This window comes from Scyliorhinus canicula, chromosome 21, assembly GCF_902713615.1.
Source record: "Scyliorhinus canicula chromosome 21, sScyCan1.1, whole genome shotgun sequence".
Taxonomy (NCBI): domain Eukaryota; kingdom Metazoa; phylum Chordata; class Chondrichthyes; order Carcharhiniformes; family Scyliorhinidae; genus Scyliorhinus; species Scyliorhinus canicula.
This window is the reverse complement of record NC_052166.1, coordinates 42,218,985-42,239,575: the sequence shown is the minus strand read 5'-3', so window position 1 is coordinate 42,239,575 and position 20,591 is coordinate 42,218,985. Positions and strand designations below refer to the sequence as shown.

At 43.9% G+C, this 20,591-nt stretch overlaps 1 long non-coding RNA gene across 1 annotated transcript; it reads right to left on the bottom strand.

The window, feature by feature from the left end:
* Positions 1–3,897: 3,897 nt before the first annotated feature.
* LOC119955735 lies at positions 3,898–17,745 on the bottom strand. Its single transcript, XR_005458522.1, has 3 exons — positions 17,714–17,745; positions 16,499–16,744; positions 3,898–4,448 (listed from the first exon to the last, which is right to left on the bottom strand). It is a non-coding gene; the product is annotated as an uncharacterized LOC119955735 (long non-coding RNA).
* Between the last annotated feature and the right edge of the window lie 2,846 nt (positions 17,746–20,591).

The following is a 20,591-nucleotide window of genomic DNA, read 5'->3' as shown; positions in this document are numbered from 1 at the left end:
TCAGCCAAAGACCACACCTGGAAAACCCACTATGGAAATCATTTATCTTGAGCACAGTCAGTTCCAGCGCTGTGGCTTTGTGTTGCCATTTGTTGTCAGCAACTTGAAATGAACTTTACATCCTTCCATGATAACAAGATTTTTCTAAAATACCTTCAGCCTGGAAACAAAATAACATCCTTGCCTAAAACTTGTACTTTTAAATGATATTTCCTCGTGTCCTTTTCCAGCTAGTTTGTCCCATTTAGAACAGTTTCCCAGGCCAATGCAAAGGTTTGCAAAATCAAACAGGCAGTTTGAGTACTTAACTGACTGTGAACCAGATTTACAGTACATCATTTAAATAGCTATAAATTACTACAAATAGGCGTCCACTACTTGTTTACAAAACTTCATTTCCTGTTGTGATGTTATTGCCACCCTACAATGTTGACTTTTTCCATTATAAATCATTATGTCCACCTGCAAAGGTGGGACAGCCTCCCCTTGTCCTTGGCAGGCAGAATCCAATCAATCAAGATGAACATCTTGCTAAAATTTCTGTCCCTATTTCTGTGCCAATCATTTTTTCAGTAGGTTGAGGCGTTTATATCAAATTTCATATGGGGGGGGCAGGAGTCTGAGGATTTGAATGGGGTGTTCTACAGAGGGATAGGCAGTCAGGGGACCTTGCACTTCCAAATTTGATCTTTTGTTACTGGACCGCTAACGGGGAGAAGGTGTTGGGATGGTGATGGGTTCCGAGGCCTACCTGGGTTCATATGGAGTCCAGGTCATATAGAAGATCCAGTTAGAGGGCGCTGTTGCCGACATTTCTTCCATTTGCTTCGGCAAAGTACTCACCAATCCCGGTTGTTGTCTCCATTTAAAAAAATATGGAGTCAACTCGGTCAACATTTCAAGCTGGGGTCAGTGTCAAGATTGGCCCCTATTTGCGTTAACCACCCTTTGAGCCGGCATGGTTGGATGCTACATTTGGGGTGTGGAAGGGGAAGGGGCTGGATAGTGTGTGTGATCTACCTCTGGATGGGCGGTTTGCAAGCCTTGAAGAATTGAAAGAGAAATTCGGGCTTGGACTCATTTAGTTACCTCACGGTGCAAAACGTTGTTAGGCGGATGATTCTAGCATTGCCGGTGGCTTCCTTGTTAGAGAATATCCTTTCCTGTTTGGGGTAGGAAGAGGGTAGTATGTTCGACATATATTGACAGATTTTGGAGGGGGATAGGATCTCGGTGGAGGAGATAAAGGCCAAATGGGAGGAGGAGCTGAAGCCTATATTGGAGGAAGAGATGTGGTCTGAGGTGAATGCCACGTCATCGTGTGCGAGGCTGAGTCTGATCCAGCTCAAGATAGTGTTTAGGGCACCTTACTGAAGCCAGAAATGGGACATTGCGTTGAGGATAGGTACAAGCACTGCTCCAGGGGGCCCGCTAATCACACACACACGTTCTGGTCCTGTCCGAAGCTTGTGGGTTTTTGGGTCTCCTTTTTTAGCAGCATGTTGGTGATCCTGAACACTGAGTGGGAACCCTGTCCTTTAGCGGCTATATCTGGGGTCTTGGATGTGCCAGAGTTGTGGACGGGTGCAGGGACAGGAGATAGTACTGGGGGGGGTTGCATTTGTTTTGAGAGGGTGGGGTTGGGTAGACTAGTTTATTGTTCTTTTTAGTTTACAGTTATTGTAGTTGTTTGTATTTTTGTATAAAATGACAAAAGCTTAATACAAATATATATTTTAAAAATAAATCGTTATGTCTACATTTAAGAATGGAAAATGCCGGACTTCCAGTGATGGCAGGTGGGAGGCAGCCGCACAATGGAGGGCTCCCGTTCGGGAACGGCATTTTCGGGGCGTTAAGCCCGGTCCCAGGGTCCATGGAGGCAGCAAAAGCAGGGAGAAGGCACAGAGGAGGCACAGTGAAGGCGCAGTAAAGGAAAATGTTGAGGGTGAGCAAAAAAACTGCCGTTAAAAAAAACAGCTGAAGCTCCATCGGGGAGTGGAAAGGTCACCGCGGGGTCACCAAGGAAAATGGAGGCTGGAGCACCAGGGGAGGCCGCATTGTTTACGGCTGAAGAAATAACTATGGTGATGGCTGCGGAATTTGAAAGGCAGTTTACAAAATACATGGAGACAATGAGGAAGGAGCTGAGGGAGGTTTTGAGTGTGCTGGTGGAGGAAGCGATTTCCCCGGTGACGATGGTGGTGGAAAGCGCAATGGTGGAGGTACGGGAGCAAGGGGAGGCGCTGAAGGAAATGGAGGAGACATTATTGCAGCTTGGTGATCAACGTACCTCGATGGAGAAGGAGATGCGGAAGGTGATGGAGGTTAACAAGGATCTGCGAGGAAAAATGGAAGACCTGGAAAACAGATCCAGGCGACAGAATTTGAGGATTGTGGGGCTGCCCAAAGGAGTTGAAGGGCCGAGGCCGACTGAGTATTTTGCTGCGATGCTGGCGAAACCATTGGGGGAGGGGAAGGATCCCTCCCGATATGAACTGGATCGGGCTCATCGGTCGTGGAGGCCTGTAACAAAGGCGAGTGAGTCGCCAAGGGTAGTGACTCTGTGCTTCCGTAGGTACAGTGTGAAGGAGAAGGTCCTGTGCTGGGCCACGCAGAAGCGGGTGGTGCAGTGGGCTGGAGCTGGTATATGTGTATACCAGGATTTTACGGTGGAGCTGGCGAGGAGGCGGGCTGTTTTCAACCGGGCGAAGAGGGCACTGTACATTAGCAAGGTGCAGTGCGGCATTGTATATCCAGCGAAGCTGAGGGTGACTTACAAGCTTAAGAATGGAAAATGCCAACGTAACCTTTGGAGGGTGTAATTAGACGCTTCTGCGAGTGTTGATTCTGGAGCACCACTGTTTTCTACCTCCCAGTTCCTCTGAGATGCTACTTCCTCGAACATTGATTTATAAGAATAAATAATAAGGTTAAATCAAAATGTAATATAAAAATAAGGAATAATGTGTGACTTTAAACTAAGATTGAATTGTGCCTGTTTAATCAGGTCCTATTATCCCCCAACTCTCTCACCTCACTCCATTTGAATCGTGTTCCGCATATGCAATGCCATTGAAGGTCAACTAGTGATGGTTATTAAAACATATTTATTGATGCCTGTTCATCACTTTAAACTTCTTGTCCATCACATTTCCTTTTGTCAGTGACAGTCCCTGTGTGCCGCACTTTCACTTGATTTCACTCAAAATCTAGATTCTTAAAACTGCAGCAAATCAGAACTCAGTAACTATGAGAAGTGATCAAAAAATGAGACTTAATTTGCTCAAATTGATTTTTTAAAGACAAAAACATTCTTCAATTTTTCATCTCCCACAAGCATGAACGTTTAGGAAGTAGAATAATTGTTTTAGCACATTACGGTATAAAAAGTACATTATCATTGAAACATGATGAAAAGTATCTATAAAATTGTCTTTGAACATTTCATTAACGTTTCTACTTCGAACCCTCAGGCTCTCTCAAAAGCTCTTATCTCACAGTTGAAATGTTTCCCAGAAAGTTATCATTCAGTCAGCTGAAAATGCAAGCCTGTGCCTCAAATTTCATAATGTCATACACAGTACGCAGAACTTTTCAGTATGCATTTTGCTGTAAAGTGATTTTTGAATGTTTGTTTTCAAACGATTTGGAAACAAGTTGGCGAATTAATTTTTTTTAAAGTACTTTATTTCAGATGAAGGTTCATTTTTAAAACTATTATTGAATCCTAGTATTTACTTATGAGAGATGGCAGAGCGTGGAGAAGGAGAGAAAACGCTTTAATGCCAATTGTTTATGCTGGGAGTTTTTTCTTTAAATGAGTGATTTTTACAGAAATAGTACTTTTCCTAGTGCAAATGTGACTTGTGTCTTTCTTCAGGACAAAACACATTCATAGTACATTGTTTATTTCCAATGATTTGAAAACAATCTACATAATTGATTTTAAACTGCCTTTTGTAGTAAAAAGAAAATCACCAGTTGCTTATTAACTTGGTCTTGGGGTTTCTTCAGATTACTTTTTAACTGCAAATATTTTTGTTTACCACTTTTGCAGGTAATCTGTCGGTCACATTATCCACACGTTCTTGGTGGTCAAGCTGCCAAAACTCTCGGGACACAGAGAATGTCTTTACCTGTCCAGATAATCAGCATGTGGCCAGGAAACAGAGATGTCTCTTCAATTAAATACAATGATTTGTCTTATCACAAGCCTTCGTATAAACTTTTTTTCTTCCGACATTAACATTAATTGGAAGAGTAGAACAAGTAGACAGCCAATTAGATTTTCACATGATCCTTTGTCAGCTCCTCAAAATTGTATAAAATAAATTGTTTGTGACTACAGTGCTCAACTATGGTATCACTATGTTCCATAGCTGTTCTGTCCCTTCACTGGCCATCGGTGGGAGCTGCATCTCTTTTAAAGACTCCAGACCTACTCACTGATTTGAAAAGAAAATAGGAAATTAGAAAATGCATTCAAAAAACAAGTCTGTTAAATGTACAAAAAACTTGCTAAACACGTTTTTGAACAAACCGCATAGGAGATTTCTATTTTGAATTGAATGATTCTCTCAGGCATTTGTCTTTAGACTAATCATAATGAAATGAGCTTCAATAAATTTCTGTGAGTATAGTGGGTTTTTAACTTCCATTGTATCGTGCAGAAATAAACATGAATTTAAATCTGAAATCAATGGATTTTAAAAAAAATATCACTCCACTCTTATCAGATTAAATACTAACGAGAACAGAAATCGCCTTTGTTGCTATTGTGACAGTACTTTGAAATTTTCTGTTCTGGGAGCCATGAAGGTCTTGATTGTGGGTAAAATTCTACCATCTGGAACTAAGTCACGTGTTGTGGTCAGAAATGGGGAGTGTTTGCTGCATGGGAAGCCAGCGGGAAACCACGCCATGTCTTCCAGCCCCAGCCTTATTAATTGTGCACCAAGAGGTTTAGCACCGTATTCCATGATGTTGCATGTCCCACCATTATATCTGGGTACCATATTGAAAAGGCACCCAACATCTAGACGCACCGTTGAAGAAAGTAGATGTACCTCCTGAAAAAGATGGATCTCCAGGAACATTTCGAGGCTGGAAAATGGTCCTCCTCAATGACACTGAATCTCAAAACTCCACCTGTAGATGTTCCCCCCACTCACTACTGTGGTGTTCCAGGGTCCCGAGTTACTGCCGGCCTCCATCACAAGCTCAGGAGGCACCCCAGACATTGTTAAGGTGAGTCCCAATCTCTGTACGGTTCTGGTTACAATAGGGAGATATTAGAAACTTGGGTGCAGAACGCCTGGTCAGCTATCAGCAGTGACTAAGAGACTGGAACAGATGCCATAACCTTTTTAAGTTTTAATGAGAAATGAGGCTTCGTTATTTTATAAATAAACTAACACAAAAGAAACAAAAAAAATTTAAACTTTTACTTCAGCTCAAACACAAACAAATTACATGCAGTTTCTTAAACTTAACACACTAAGGTTAAGAAACCGCATGTAATCTGTTAGTGTTAGAGCTGAAAGAAAAGTTTAACTATTGTTTTTGTTTCTTTTGTTCCCATTACACATCACTTTAAAGAACCATGCCCCTCTCATGCCGCTTGCACAGGTAGGCCAAGGCAGTACTTGCATTTATACAGTAATTTGTCTTCTGTTAAGGACATTCGTTCAGAACTCTTTCCCAAAGCCTGCCTCGGTGGCAACTTTCATAACCTCTCTGGTCTATTTCTAGAACAGTATTCTTTCTCTCTCTCTCTCTCGGAGCTCCGCCCACTCACGCAAGGCATCCAGACTTAAATCCATTATCGTTAACTTGCATGTCTGATTTAGCACTGCCAATTCTAGAAAGAACAGAGCTATGCCATTCATATATAACCTTCCATTGACAGAGAAATAGGTAATCAGACTTTGTGAGGATGATGGCTGGTCCAACAAGCTTGTCCCGAATGACAATGCATCTTGAGTAGATCATCCTGGCTGAACTGGGGCATCCTTTGTAATGCAGTTACATCTGAATGGGGCAAGGTAACTCAGGTCCTCTGATTCTGCTACTAACAGTCTATTTCCTCAATTTGTTTCACCCCTCAATTGCCTGCCAAATCCTGAACACCATTTCTGGATCCAAGTTCCTAATATCTCCCTATCATGACACATGCGGCTCCAAATTCTGGACCAGCATGTTTTCCTGCTGGTGGCATAGAGAATTGGCATGGGTGATAGTTTTTGGTCAGGCCGTCAGCTGCATCACATTACCTGGATGCAAATCAGTTTTATGCTTGTGTCCATACGTTTCCCAATACGAGATGGCGGGCACCAGCAGAAAGTCCCTTGGGAAATTCAAGCTGGTGTAAATCCTGAACCCCATTAAATTCTCACATGGGTTGTACCGTCTCCACTTTCCATTGCCTGGGCTCCATGGCCTTCGTCTGACTTTGAGTTAAAAAGAAAATAAGCCTTCCCCTCTGTATCTAGATTAGCCATAAGACCCTGATCATCCAAATTGTCCTTAACAAAGCTTCAACAGTGTATATAGATTGCTCTTTTTCAAATAATTTTCGAGTACCCATTTTTTTGAATTACGGGGCAATTTAGCATCGCCAATCCACCTACCCTGTCCATCTTTTGGGTTGTGGGGTGAAACCCACGCAAACACAGGAAGAATGTGCAAACTCCACACGGAGGGATCGAACCTGGGACCTCGGCACCTTGAGACAGCAGTGCTTACCACTGTGCCCTAGTGCTGCCCTGTATAGAGATTGCTCTACTTCTTTAACCCTGACCAGGACTGATATATCAGTGTGCCTTCATGACTACATCAATCTATCTAGCTGACTTTGTCTAACTCATCATCTGGGTTAGCAATCAGCTACAATCCTGAGAAGATAATTTGATTGCCTGTTTATTCTGTGCACGATCCCCACCTCTGAGAGTTGTGGACACACACCCAGTAATCTGGTTCCTCACCCTTCTGACCGATGGAATCTAACTGCCCATTTAGTCCCTTTCTCACCATTCAATCAAATTAATGCAAGGTTGAATATCTTCACCAATTTTTCCATTCTTGTTTTTCTTCAGTCCCTCCCACATAATCAAATGTCAACAGCGGACGCGTCTGTGTCCTGAACATCATTCTTGGTACTTGTCAGGAATAATCATTCAAAGATTTCAAAAAAGACCAGTCAGTGTCTTGTCACCCAAAGTAACACAAAGAGTATAGAACTCTTTCACGCGTACAAATAACAGTTCCTCTCTGATCTGTGCACATCTCTCTGCATCAAGTCAAGGCATGTGATGATTGCAAAAGGGATTTTCACCACTCTTTGAGTACTTGCAACAGCAGGGTCCCAAACTTGCCTACGATGCAGGAGCATAGAGATTCCGAACTAGTTAACATGTCTCCGTAAATGTTTCCCAACTTTCTTTGCGAGTGCAGTTCTATCCATTTCTAATAGTTTTATAAGTAGTGATTTGTCTCTCAGTTTCTTCCCCTGTCTGGTGGCTGTGGAATGCGTTCAATTGCTGAAACTTTCATCTTTTCAAACTTAATGCCTTCGTTAATGATTATGCTGTCAGCAAATATCAGCTTAAAGACTCTAAATACACATTTACTTCTTCAATTTATTATTTTCCAAAATGAGAGTTCACTTTCAGTGAATGTCATAGATCATAGAGATGGTTTTCTGATATATTTCCAGAGCCAAATCAAAACCAAAATCAAGCTTTAAGATTGCATAAAATGTATTAAATCTGCATAACTTGAAATTTATTTTACCCAGCTTCATTAGTCATAATGTGTGCATTGATTTAACTTCCTCAAACATTCTATATTAAAGAAAAATTGCCATGGCTTCTGCATGAGTTTGGAATCTCAAATGTCCTTTTGTAATAGGCCTGTCCAGGTCTCTGGGATACAAACAAATTTGGAATTTATCATTCTTTTTATCAATAATTACAAATGTATTTATCTATCCCGTCAGTTCATTTAGTTTATTTATTTTTAACAAGCCATGACTTCTGAATTGAAATAAATTCCGTTTTAGTTATTCCCACACAGCATGTGATGCATTTCTAAGAGCTGCATAAATGGGATAATTATTTATCAATTCTGATTCATTGTTACACTGAAGTAGATCCTTGTTTTCCTGAGTAACTATTTTGTATCTAGCGGCATCTTCAGCCTTTGCTCCCAGATAGCCTATCACTACTAGCTGAATCTCCTCCAGTTTTGATCTGTTCTCTAACATGGCTCAGGTATGACATTAATTTCAATCCATTTAAAATGGTATGATCATTTTATTCAATATTTATGATAGCATCAATCCCTTCGCGTACTTTGCAGTTATTATATAAACACAAAATTCCACAGAAGACGTTTTTCCATTTGAGTTCACTTGGCTTTGTCTATTCTGTAAGAATTAGATATAGATATTTACAAAACAGGAGGAGGTAATTCAGCTCACTATGTCTGTGTTGGCAATATTACTAGATCAATCCCAAACTTGCTGTATGATAGCTCAGGTTTCAATTCTTGTTTGGGATCTGTAGGATTATTGATGGGCAACACAGATATTTCTAACATTTAAGATACGCATGTGTAGGAATAGACTAGATGTTAGCCAATTCTTCTTTTCTGTGTAGTCAGCCTTTGGAACACATTGCCAGTAATGAGGTAATTACAATAATCTCTATTATTGTCACAAGTACGCTGCTGCCTCAGGGCGCCGAGGTCCCAGGTTTGATCCTGGCTCTGGGTCACTGTCTGTGTGGAGTTTGCACATTCCCCCCCATGTTTGCATGGGTTTCGCCCCCCACAACCCAAAGATGTGCAGGATAGGTGGATTGGCCATGCTAAATTTCCCCTTAATTGGAAAAAAAAGAATTGGGTACTCTAAATTTAAAAAAAAAAATTATTGTCACAAGTAGGCTTACAATAACGCTGTAATGAAGTTATTGTGAAAATCCCTCAGTCGCCACACTCCTTCGCCTGTTTGGGTACACAGAGGGAGAATTCAGAATATCCAATTCACCTAACAAGCATGTCCTTCGACACTTATGGGAGGAGATCGGAGCCAGGGCCGGCTCAAGGTACCGGCAACTCAGGCAGTCGCCCGGGGCGCCATGTGCTAGGGGGCGCCATGAAGGAGTGCGTGACCGGCATCAGAGACCCGGCGCCGCGTAAAAGACTCGGGTCCCACGCATGCGCAGTTGGGCCGGTGCCAACCAGCGCATGCGCGGTGGCCGCCCTCCCTCAGGCCGCCCCGCACAAACATGGCGGATGGATCCAGGCTCGCCGGTGGTCACTCCGCCCCCCCCCCCCCCTCGGGCTCACTCCACCCCCCCCCCTCCGGCCCCCTCCAGCCCCCCCCCTCTGCCCCCCCCTCCAGCCCCCCCCGGCACCACCCCCCCCCAGCCCCACCACCCCCCTGCCCCCCCCCCAACCCCCCCCCCCACCCCCCCGGCCCCGCCCCCCCCAGCCCCCCCCCCTCGGAAGGGCGCCGAAGTTCAGCTTGCCCGGGGTGCCAGCAACCCTAGGGCCGGCGCTGATCGGAGCACCCAGAGGAAACCCACGCAAATGCAGGGAGAATGTGCAGACTCCGCACAGACATGTGACCCAAGCTGGAGTCGACCCTGGGACCTTGGCACTGTGAAGTAACAGTGCTAACCACTGTGCTGCCATGCCACCAAAAACAGTGCTTCATAAATAGCACTTGGTACAAGTGATATCTTGGAATGATTTTTCTGGCTTTGTACGCAACGCATTCTATGAAGGTGAAATGCTGGAAAATCTCAGCAGGTCTGGCAGCATCTGCAGCATCTCTCTCTACAGATGTTGCCAGACCTGCTGATATTTTCCAGCATTTTCTCTTTGGTTTCAGATTCCAGCATCCAGTCATTTGCTTTTGTTCTATGAAGGCTGTCTTTTGCAACATTTATTATATATTTTCAAAAAAACTAGACTGCATGTGGTCTATGCTCTGCTCCATGTCACTCATTCAATTTTCTCTTTAGTTTTGAGGATCACATTACAGATTTCTCTTACAATTGTTTCTTAACTATTTCCTTGGATATTATCAGAATAGTTTGGTATTGTTTGCTGCATAGCTCTTTGGCCTGCACGTTTAGAGTTTTGGTTGACAGCTGGATCTAATGGAAATACTGTTCCCTGAACAACTTGCTTAGTGAATAGCCACAAATTTCCTTGATTTTGAACAAACAAAATAAACTTTATAATACAAGGCCAGAGAAATAAAACAAATAACAATAATTATCACAGCATGATGTATTTGCCTAGTAACATGGATTTAACAAGACATAATGGGATGTGATATACTCAACAGGTAGAAATCTGCCTAGCAACAGCAGTAGCCAGCCTACAAATACAGGATGAGATGCGTCATTGCCAGTAACAAGGTTAGCAGATAGAATCAGGTGTCAATCTCCTAATAGTAGAAACAGCTTATCGACATGATTTGGAGATAAGTGAGGCATACACATGCTAATTTCTAGAGTCAGGAAATTTTAGGGGGAAGATAGTCAAATACACAGTAGGCAGAATCAAAGGTGAACAAAGATATAATTGCCAGGACCACCAGAAGCAAGAGAGGTCAGTTTAAATCTAGCAGCCTCAGAAGCAGAAAGTCTAATTTTACATTTAAAAGCTTCTAAAGCAACAACTTTGTAAATGAAGTTTAAATGTCTTCACTGGACCAGGAAAAGTTGTTTCCAGACTTGATTATCAACCTTGTATTGTGTGGTAATTATAAGATGGATTTGACTGATAGATATATTTAACTTGAATGTTTGGGGTACAGGAAAGTCTTAAGGAGTTCAGGGATCATAGATATATTTTGGAACAAGGGGTACTTTCTACATAAACTGTGTGTATGTTTAGTGGTTCATATATTTAATTGTCTTAGAGTAGTGTAGTCCTGTGTGTGTGTCTTTGTCTTTTCTTTATTAATAAATAGTTTTTAATAATTGTTATACAAATGACTGAACTGCTTATTCTCACGGGTTTCATTTGGCTCCTCGTACCATTCCAAAAACAAATCTAAACACCCCCACAGACTGGTGTTCCAAGTTGGGATACCCTCACAGAGAACATCAGTGTGGTTTGTGACATTTGGACTGTAACATTCAGGGTTAATATGAGGTACATGTGAACTAAAAGACAAACTGTGGTTGAACACAATACAATACACATTAAATTGCAGATGTGACCAAGACAAATCCCATGGATTTCTCCGCAACCCACCCAGAGGTCAGTGAACACCATGAATCAACCAATGTCGCTGGAACTCTATCTGTCTGTTGAGAGATTTCAGTCTTCACCTTCAAAGATCTTGCCTTGCAATCCTCTCCAATCGTTGGTCTACCTTGTATGGCCTCAACGACAGCTTACCTTGCAGGAATTTAATGTCCGTTCTCCCAAGACTGCACTCCAGCACAAACTCACAAGCACAACACCAGGTCTTTGGCCAACATGAGCTGAATACCATAGCTGCAAACGCACGTCTTTGTCACAACAGCCCGGACCACAGAATCACCAACCTTCAGCTGCCTTTTTTAATTTCCAGGGTTTCCCCTGAGCACCGACTACTTAAAGTTTGCCAAATTCAGCACTTTTTTTCTGCTTCGGGCCTTTTTCAATACTCCTGTCTCTTTCTTCATAACTGGGAGCAATCCCTGTCATTTACTAGGACTCCCATTTGGAACCATTCCCTATCCACTTTCCTTGTCCCCTGTCTCAGACTTCTTTGAGACCTCTCCGTATCTCTTTTCCCTGTCCTTGACTCCTCTCTGGTGATTGTGCTCCACTCCTGGGTCACATAATGTGGTTTCACGCCATTTCTTTTTATTTCTTTTTTTGGCCCCCATCCTCAGCCCAAAGAAGTGCAAGGTGCCAGATTGGGTATGCACCACTGGCTCACGGCCTGCACCTGTGCAAAATGGGTCGTGGTATTCCTATCCTCCTGCCCGATGAGAAAGTAAGTTGGATTTCGTGAGTTTTAATTTCTTGTATTTTCTGCACGTATTAAACTTTTGTGCCTTTCATACATCACATGATGGGTGAATTCTCCATCAGCCAAGACTGGAATCGGTAAAAGCGATTGTCTGGAGAATCGGCTTGGACGTCAAAACCGGGCGCCGGTTTCACGCCAAATCGCAATTCTCTGGTGCCTCGACACATGTGTCAATGCATTCCAGAACGCACGTACGGTAACACTGTTGGCATATCATTAGCGAGCCTGACCCGGTATTCACCGCAGCTGCCGTGATGCTCCGCCTCCACTGGGGAGAATTCCTGACAGTGAGGTTCACCTGTACTTTTAAAAAGCGTGAAACAGGTGGCGAGCCTGCTGAGGGAGAAAGAGGGGGGTACAGAAAATGTCCAACATCACCATAGTTTGCTGACAGTCGTGTCACTGGCCGGGGAGCTTCTGCCAAGGCCGGAGAGGGGGGGGGAGAGTAGTAGGGTGTGGCCAGGAGGTAGGCTGTGGGGCTGGGGTGGACCAGCATGGAGCACCATTTCTACAGCCTGCAAGGCAGCCATGCAGCTGTGCATGCCTCTGACTGCCCACTGTGAACCTGTGACCACAGGTCATATGGGTGTCTTCCCAAAGCACCCCCCTCGGTGCCCTCTGGCCCCAGCTACCCCATCAATGGCATGAGCGTTCTTCAGCGCAACCAGTCCCATCTTGTTGGCTGGGATGATTGTGTGAGGGGAGTGTAATGTGTATATGAGGCTGCAGCTTGTCAGCCTCCCGAGTGTCAAACACAGACCCAGCGAATCCCGCACCGTTTTTCATTGGAATCAATTGTGTTCCACGTGGCGCCGGTGCTAGCCCCTCCACGGTTGCTGAATGGTCCAGGTGCGGCACCTGTTTTGCTGTCGTGGAAGTCCACAAATCCTGCCCTGGTATCCCCGCTTAGTCTCAGGAACGGAGAATCCCGCTGCATGCCTAGGATTACAGGACATTTCAAGATTACGTTCTAATTAATCTAATTCCAATTTCTCTCATTCTGAGATAATATCTAATATATCTCCCCAGACTCTCACTTGTTTCATTTGCTTTTAGTCACAATTGCTAGGAGACTCGTTATTTAAATCTTTCCTAATTTTCTGCCAAATCGAGGTTGAGATCACAGCCTTTCCATTTAAAAAAAGAATTATAACAACAGAGCAAGCAACTGAATATTCCCTTCATGAATCAGGGTTGAAGGATTGCAAAATAAATGGCACAAGGGCTAAGAAGGATGTGTAAATTAGAATGGGCGATTTCAATCCCAAATCAATTGAAGGAAAACAAAGAGATGATAAATAAATTAGATTAAGAAAGAGAAAAAGAGACAGAAACAAAATAGTTTTGCATTCTTAAGGTCTCTAACAACAATTAAAATCTGAATGAATGTGTCTCCACACATGTACTTAATTGTCAGCGCCAGCAAGGTTGTGGCAGTAATTAACATTTGTCACATAATTAAAGGAGTATTAGAGTGAAGTGGAAACTTTGTTATGTAACATGTTTTGTTTGTATCCAACACACAAATACAGCAACTCCATGCTGTACAATAATTTTTTTAAAAATCTAAATTTAGAATACCCACTTATTTTTTCCAATTAAGGGCAACTTAATGTGGCCAATCCACCTAACCTGCACATCTTTGGGTTGTGGGGGTGAAATCCCCGTACACACGGTTAGAATGCGCAAACTCCACACAGACAGTGACCCAGGTCCAGGATCGAACATGGTCCTCCGCGCTGTAGGCAGCAGAGCTGACCACTGCGCCAGCCGGGCTGCCCATGAAATTTATTTTTGTGAAGGAATGGCAGACAGCCACAACCAGAAAAGTATCTATTGAATTGCTGCATTTAACATTGCACCTGTCCTTCTCCGAAGCTCCTACGGCATACATTTTGTTTTTTGTTTTTCTTTTAAATTTAAAGTACCCAATTATTTTTTCTTCAATTAAGGGGCAATTTAGCATGTCCAATGCACCTAACCTGCACATCTTTGGGTTGTAAGGGTGAACCCATGCAGACATGGGGAGAATGTGCAAAGTCCACACGGACAGTGACCCAGGGCCGGGATTCTCAGTGCCGCAGTCCCAGTGCTAACCACTGTGCCAATGCCACCCTCTCCTATGGCATACATAATAGTGAGTGTGAATAGCCTCACTATTAATTTGACAAGAAATTATGAACCCATATGAGTTTATTTTAGGAAAAATCCAAGTGATGGAAAATGAAGTTACATTAATGATGTTTAAAGTGTTTTATATATAGCATAATTATATTTTGCTTTTGTTGCAATCTCCATAGCAATTGATAATTTTTTGCAGGATTCAAACACCCCATTATTACCTGAAAGAAGAACCCAACAAGATTTCATGTTTTTTTCAATTTCCACTATCAAATTACCTATATTTATTAACTAAACGCTATTTTCTGTTTGTAGGCAACTTCTACATATATGTACTGCTGAGTTAGCACGGCTTAATCAAGGGGAGGCTATGCCTGACAAATCTGTTAGAATTCATTGAGGAGGTAATGAGGAGGTTAGACAAAGGAGAGCCAGTGGATATGATCCATTTGGATATCTAGAAGGCCTCTGACAAGGTGTTGTACAGGATTAATAAGTTCAGAGCTCATGATGTGAGAGACAAGGGGCGCAATTATCCCAAAGGGAGACAAAAGTGCCGACACTGGAGTGTTTCACTCTGGCGTCGGAGGCCGCTCCTTGCCCCCTATTCTCCCACCCCCAGGGGGCTAGGAGCGGCGCCACATCAATTACGCGCGCCGGGCCTTGACGCCCGCATCAAAGCGGCACCGCATAAATGATGTGGTCAGTGGCACTTAAATGATGTCACCCGCGCATGCGTGGTTGCCGTCCTCCCCTCCGCCGCCCCGCAAGACATGGAGCAGTGGTGGAGGGAAAAGAGTGCATCTTTCAGAGACGCCGGCCCGCCGATCGGTGGGCACCGATCGCGGGCCAGACCCCTCCTGAGCACCCCCCTGGTGCTCGATCCTCCCTCCTGCTCCCCCACAGGCCCCACACACAGCGGTCGCGCGCTGTTCACGCCGGCAGCGACCAGGTGTGGTTGGCGCCGGCGTGAACCAGTCGGAAAAGGCAGGCCACTTGGCCCATCGTGGCCGGAGAATCGCCGCTCGACCGTTAGAAACGGTGAGCGGCGATTCTCTGAGCGGCCTGTCGTAAAACGCGACACGCCGTTTTGTGGGGTTGGGAGAATCGCGTGTGGGTGCCAGGGCAGCGTAGCGTGAATCGCCTGGCACTCCCGCGGTTCTCCCACCCACCGTGGGGGTCGGAGAATCGCGCCCAAGGTACTGGCATGGATAGCAGATTGGCTGACTGCCAGAAGGTAGAGAGTAGTGATAAAGGGGTCTTTTTCAGGATGTCAGCCAGTGACTAGTGGTGTTCCACAGGGGTCAGTGTCGGGACCATAACCATTCACAATATACATTAACAATCTGGAAGTAGGAACTGAGGGCATTGTTGCTTAGTTTGCAGATGATACAAAGATAGCTGTTGAGGAAGCGGGGACGCTGCAGAAGGACTTTTTAGAGTAGCCTGTAACCTGATCTCAGCAATGGCTTCTTCTATCTTCTTCCCCATGGCATTGGGAAACACATTAACTATGAATCTAGGGAAAAATACCAACCAGCTATTCATGACCTCGACTCCCTTTGATCATCAAATTAAATGAACAGCCTATGAGCATAACTGTTTAAAAGGAATACCTATAACACCTTTTTAGATTTTTATCGGGATTCAAGGTCTGCTCATTGGTAAACTCAGAAACTTCTTCCATTGTCTCCACTGTCTCCAAGCATAAACATCTTGCACATTCTCCTCAGTGAAACAATCTAAACTCGCCTTTGAAGTCTAACAATCAAACCCCCACCAAGGCTTACTGTCAGGGAGATGTCAGAGCATGTCATTCACCCTAAATTTTGACGCTCCATTCCCAAAAAATACTAATATTCTAAACCTGGTCTAGCCTGTATATGTGTAACTCTTAACTGCCCTCTGAGATGGCCCAGCAAGGCATTGAGCTGCTAGAAAGTAAGAAAAGCCAGAAAGGACAGCATGGTGGCACATGGGTGGCACAGTGGCTGGCACAGTGGTTAGCACTGCCGCCTCACAGCACCAGGGACCCGTTTTCAAATCCAGCCTTGGGTAACAGTCTATGTGGAGTTTGCATGTTCACCCTACGTCTGCGTGGGTTTTCTCCAGGTGCTCTGGTTTCCTCCCGCAGTCCAAAGATGGGTGGGTTAGCTGGATTGGCCATGCTAAATTCCCCGTTAGTGTCCAGGGATGTTCAGGTTAGGATATGGAGATAGGGGTGGACGGGGGTGGACCTGGGTAGAGTGCTCTTCAGAGGTGCAGACTCGATGGGCCGAATGGTCTCCTACTGCACTTTCGGGATTCTATTATAATAATTGTAACACTTACATATTCCATCTTGCAGTCTTCTGACTTGTGCAGAATGGATGAACTTGCTGCCGAATTGATACATTGTCAGAATTGTTAGCGTATAGGATGGCAGAATTGATCAATCAGTGAATCCCCTATGCCTTTAATTGCAGGAAGATTGTTGGGCTCCATAACAATTGTGAATCTTATGTTATGGGTTCATTGTTTGACACCCCGATGTATGGCAGCCTCATTAAAATGTGAATTTCAACTTCACAAGGTTTCCTGAAAAGAATAGGCAGCAGGGTAGCATGCTGGTTAGCATAAATGCTTCACAGCTCCGATTCCCGGCTGGGTCACTGTCTGTGTGGAGTCTGCACGTCCTCCCCCTGTGTGCGTGGGTTTCCTCTGGGTGCTCCGGTTTCCTCCCACAGTCCAAAGATGTGCGGGTTAGGTGGATTGGCCATGCTAAATTGCCCGTAGTGTCCTATTAAAAGTAAGGTTGGGGGGGGGGGGTTGTTGGGTTATGGGTTATGGGTATAGGGTGGATACGTGGGTTTGAGTAGGGTGATCATGGCTCGGCACAACATTGAGGGCCGAAGGGCCTGTTCTGTGCTGTACTGTTCTATGTTCTAATAATATGCCAATGTTTAGTCATTTGCAATCTGGATTTTTTTTTAAATCACAATGAGAATTGGCTGATTTACAATTTCAGGTGTGGCTAATGCACCTCAAGAAACAATAAGGGTACAAGTTTTCTTCAGCACACCACTTTGCGATGGATCATTACCATATCTGAAGAATGCCTGTGGTATATGAGAAACATTGCCAGAGCTGAAAAAGGGAAATGCTAACTGAACATGATTTTAGCCTTTTATCGGTTTCGGTCTAAACCTTGGCTTTCTGCAACTTAAAATGACACAGAGAGCTTTCCCCAGTGCAGTCACAAGGTGATAGAATGCCTACAATGCAAAAGAGGTGATTTGTCCTATCAAGCCTGCACCAATACACTGAAAGAGCATGCTACATTGGCCCAACAATTCTGTAATTAAAGGGATAGGGGAAAGATTCACTGATTGATCAATTCTGCCATCCTATGCACTAACAATTCTGACAATGTATCAATTCGGCAGCAAGTTCATCCATTCTGCACTAGTCAGAAGACTGCCCGCTTCCCCACCCTATCTCTCGAAACCCAAAACCGCACCTAACCTGGAGACTAAAGGGTAATTTAGCATGGCAAATCCACCTAACCTGCACATCTTTACACTCTGGGAGAAAACCGGAGCACCCGGAGGAAACCGACGCAGACACCCAAAGTCAAAACTGAATCCGGGTCCCTGGTGCTGGGCAGCAGGGTAGCATGGTGGTTAGCATAAATGCTTCACAGCTCCAGGGTCCCAGGTTCGATTCCCGGCTAGGTCACTGTCTGTGTGGAGTCTGCACGTCCTCCCCCTGTGTGCGTGGGTTTCCTCCGGGTGCTCCGGTTTCCTCCCACAGTCCAAAGATGTGCGGGTTAGGTGGATTGGCCATGATAAATTGCCCGTAGTGTGCTAATAAAAGTAAGGTTAAGGGTTGGGTTACAGGTATAGGGTGGATATGTGGGTTTGAGTAGGGTGATCATGGCACAACATTGAGGGCCGAAGGGCCTGTTCTGTGCTGTACTGTTCTATGTTCTATGCTGTGAGGTAGCAGTGCTAACCATTGTGACACCACATCAACTCTTTCACTCCCCCGCTTAACAATGTATTGTGTTGCTCCTTAACAACATAACAGAGCAATTTGGTGGCCTTGGTACTTCTGTTGCTGTATTTTCCCATAGCTTTCAGAAATATCAAAGATTTTCAAGAAAAAAACACAGGGCAGTGGAATTTCATATCTTGCAGGGGTCACTTTACTGTTTTTTTTTCTTGGTGCTCTGGTTTCCTCCCACAAATGGGGAAAGATGTGCTGTTAGGTGCATGGGGCATTCTGAATTATCCCTCTGTGTACCCTAACAGGCGCTAGAATGTGGCGACTAGGGGATTTTCACAGTAACTTCATTGCAGTGTTAATGCAAGCCTACTTGTGACAATAAAGATTCTTATTATTATATAGAATCTTGAGTCACGGGTGTATTTCAGGTGAACATGAATTCAGTTTCCCGTCACTGCTACAACACAAATTAACGGTAAGCTCATGGAACAGCTGATAGAACTGACGGAAACCTATCACAAGAACCCAAACTAATTCTTTAAAAAAGCCAGATACTATCAGTAAGGAAATGCTTGTGTTTTCTGTTAAGATCAAATAAATATTTGATATACATATGTAAACCAAAATTAGTGCCCTGAATTCCAAACTAACTTCGTTACGGGATAATTTGATACCCTTGGCTATAAGCTACTGTATAAATAAAGCCTCAAAGTACTGAATTCAATCCACTATAGTAGGTCTCTTATGGTGATGTAATGTATCATCGACTTCAATCGAGGCTAGCTTGGAAATTGAGTCACTCCCCGAGTGTTTGAACTCCACTGAATCAGCCGAGTTGCAATCTAACTCCCAGTAACTAGCCACTTTTAATTACTTGGAATCAGATTCTAATACAACCCAGGTATCCTGTTCTACATGACAGATTGATTTCGGGGCAATGGTTCACGTAGTGAACGGGGAGGGAAATCTAAAATGTGCCTCAGTTAAGAGGCCACAGAGCTCCACAGCAAGGTGACACAAAGCCCAGGTGCGTGTTTACATAGACTTATTTTTGTTTAAAGCCATTGTTTTGGCTTAGGCGTGAATGTTTGGAAGATATTGTAAGGATGTTGTTATGTGGAATGGCGTATGCAAGGACTCGCCAAACAAGAGAGAGAGAGCAAGGTCACCAGTAAAACGTACTGTTTTATACCAAACGACCAAGTCAAATTGCATTTTAATTACATTTTTTTAAAACTGGAGCTTTCAGGATCACGTTGCATAAATCTAAGTATTATTGATTAGACCCTTCGGTTTACGGTAATGGAATAAATCAAACGTGATTTTTTCCCCCCGAGTGCGGGTATTTGGCGAGTGATAATCTACAACTGCATGCATCTTTTCACGTACTCCGCACATCCGTGGCCTTGATCAATCATATTTCAAGTACCGGGAATTAGGCTGCGGCTATTAAGTTGTCAAAGAATTGAAGAGTTACATTTGAAATATGTGTTATTCATAAGGCAGAATTTATGGCTGGAGTGGTTAGGAATGGCTATAAATCAATGGTGGCCTGGCCAACGATGACATCCTACTCTGAGTGCACTCTGCAATGGGATAAAGATATTGCCCAGCAAGAGGGACGATGCAGTGCCCAAGGGGCGATCCCTCTATCAAGGATAGAAATATAGGTAGCCCACAACAATCTGTAAAGGACCCTGGCTCCTGATTGAACTGCTGAGGAGCGCTATTTAAAGAATATACTATTACGTCCTTTGCTGGAGGGCGATTTGGCAGCAAAATATACGACGAAGAAATTGCACTCTGGTGAAACTGTGAAATGATGTATAAAATTTTTCTTATCTGAATCAACCCCTTTAATGGTATCTCGCTTTCCCCCAAAACTAAACTTAATGCACAAAACTCTCATTTCTATTGGTTTTTCATCAGACAATAATTTGACTTGTAACAAATTCCATTCCTTCCCCACTTGCGATTAATAAATAAAAAACTATTTCAGTCAGAATTCGTCTTGACGATCAGAATGAAACGCGCCTGTTTTCTAAGTCCAGCCAACTCTGCCTCCCGATATGTGCTGTGTAAGTCCTGTACCAATGGCCTCCCTTTTAACCAGCTTCTCCAAACAATTTATTCTTCACTACAACCGGATTTTGATAGTACCGGATGTTGTCCACAAAGAAAGGCCAGTTGCCAAGGGGGCAATTTTCACGCGAACAATCGTCGAGAATGGCGTTGGAAAATGTGTGACCGGCTGAACAGTTGTTGGGGATAAAAAGAGAAAGTGCTGGAAACCCCAGTATCTGTGGAGAGAGGAACAAAACTAACGTTTCTCCACAGGTAGTGGATGTGTGGGCCAGGCCAGCATTTATTGCCCATCCCTAATTACCCTGAGAAGGTGGTGATGAGCTGCCTTCTTGAACCGCTGCAGTCCATGTGG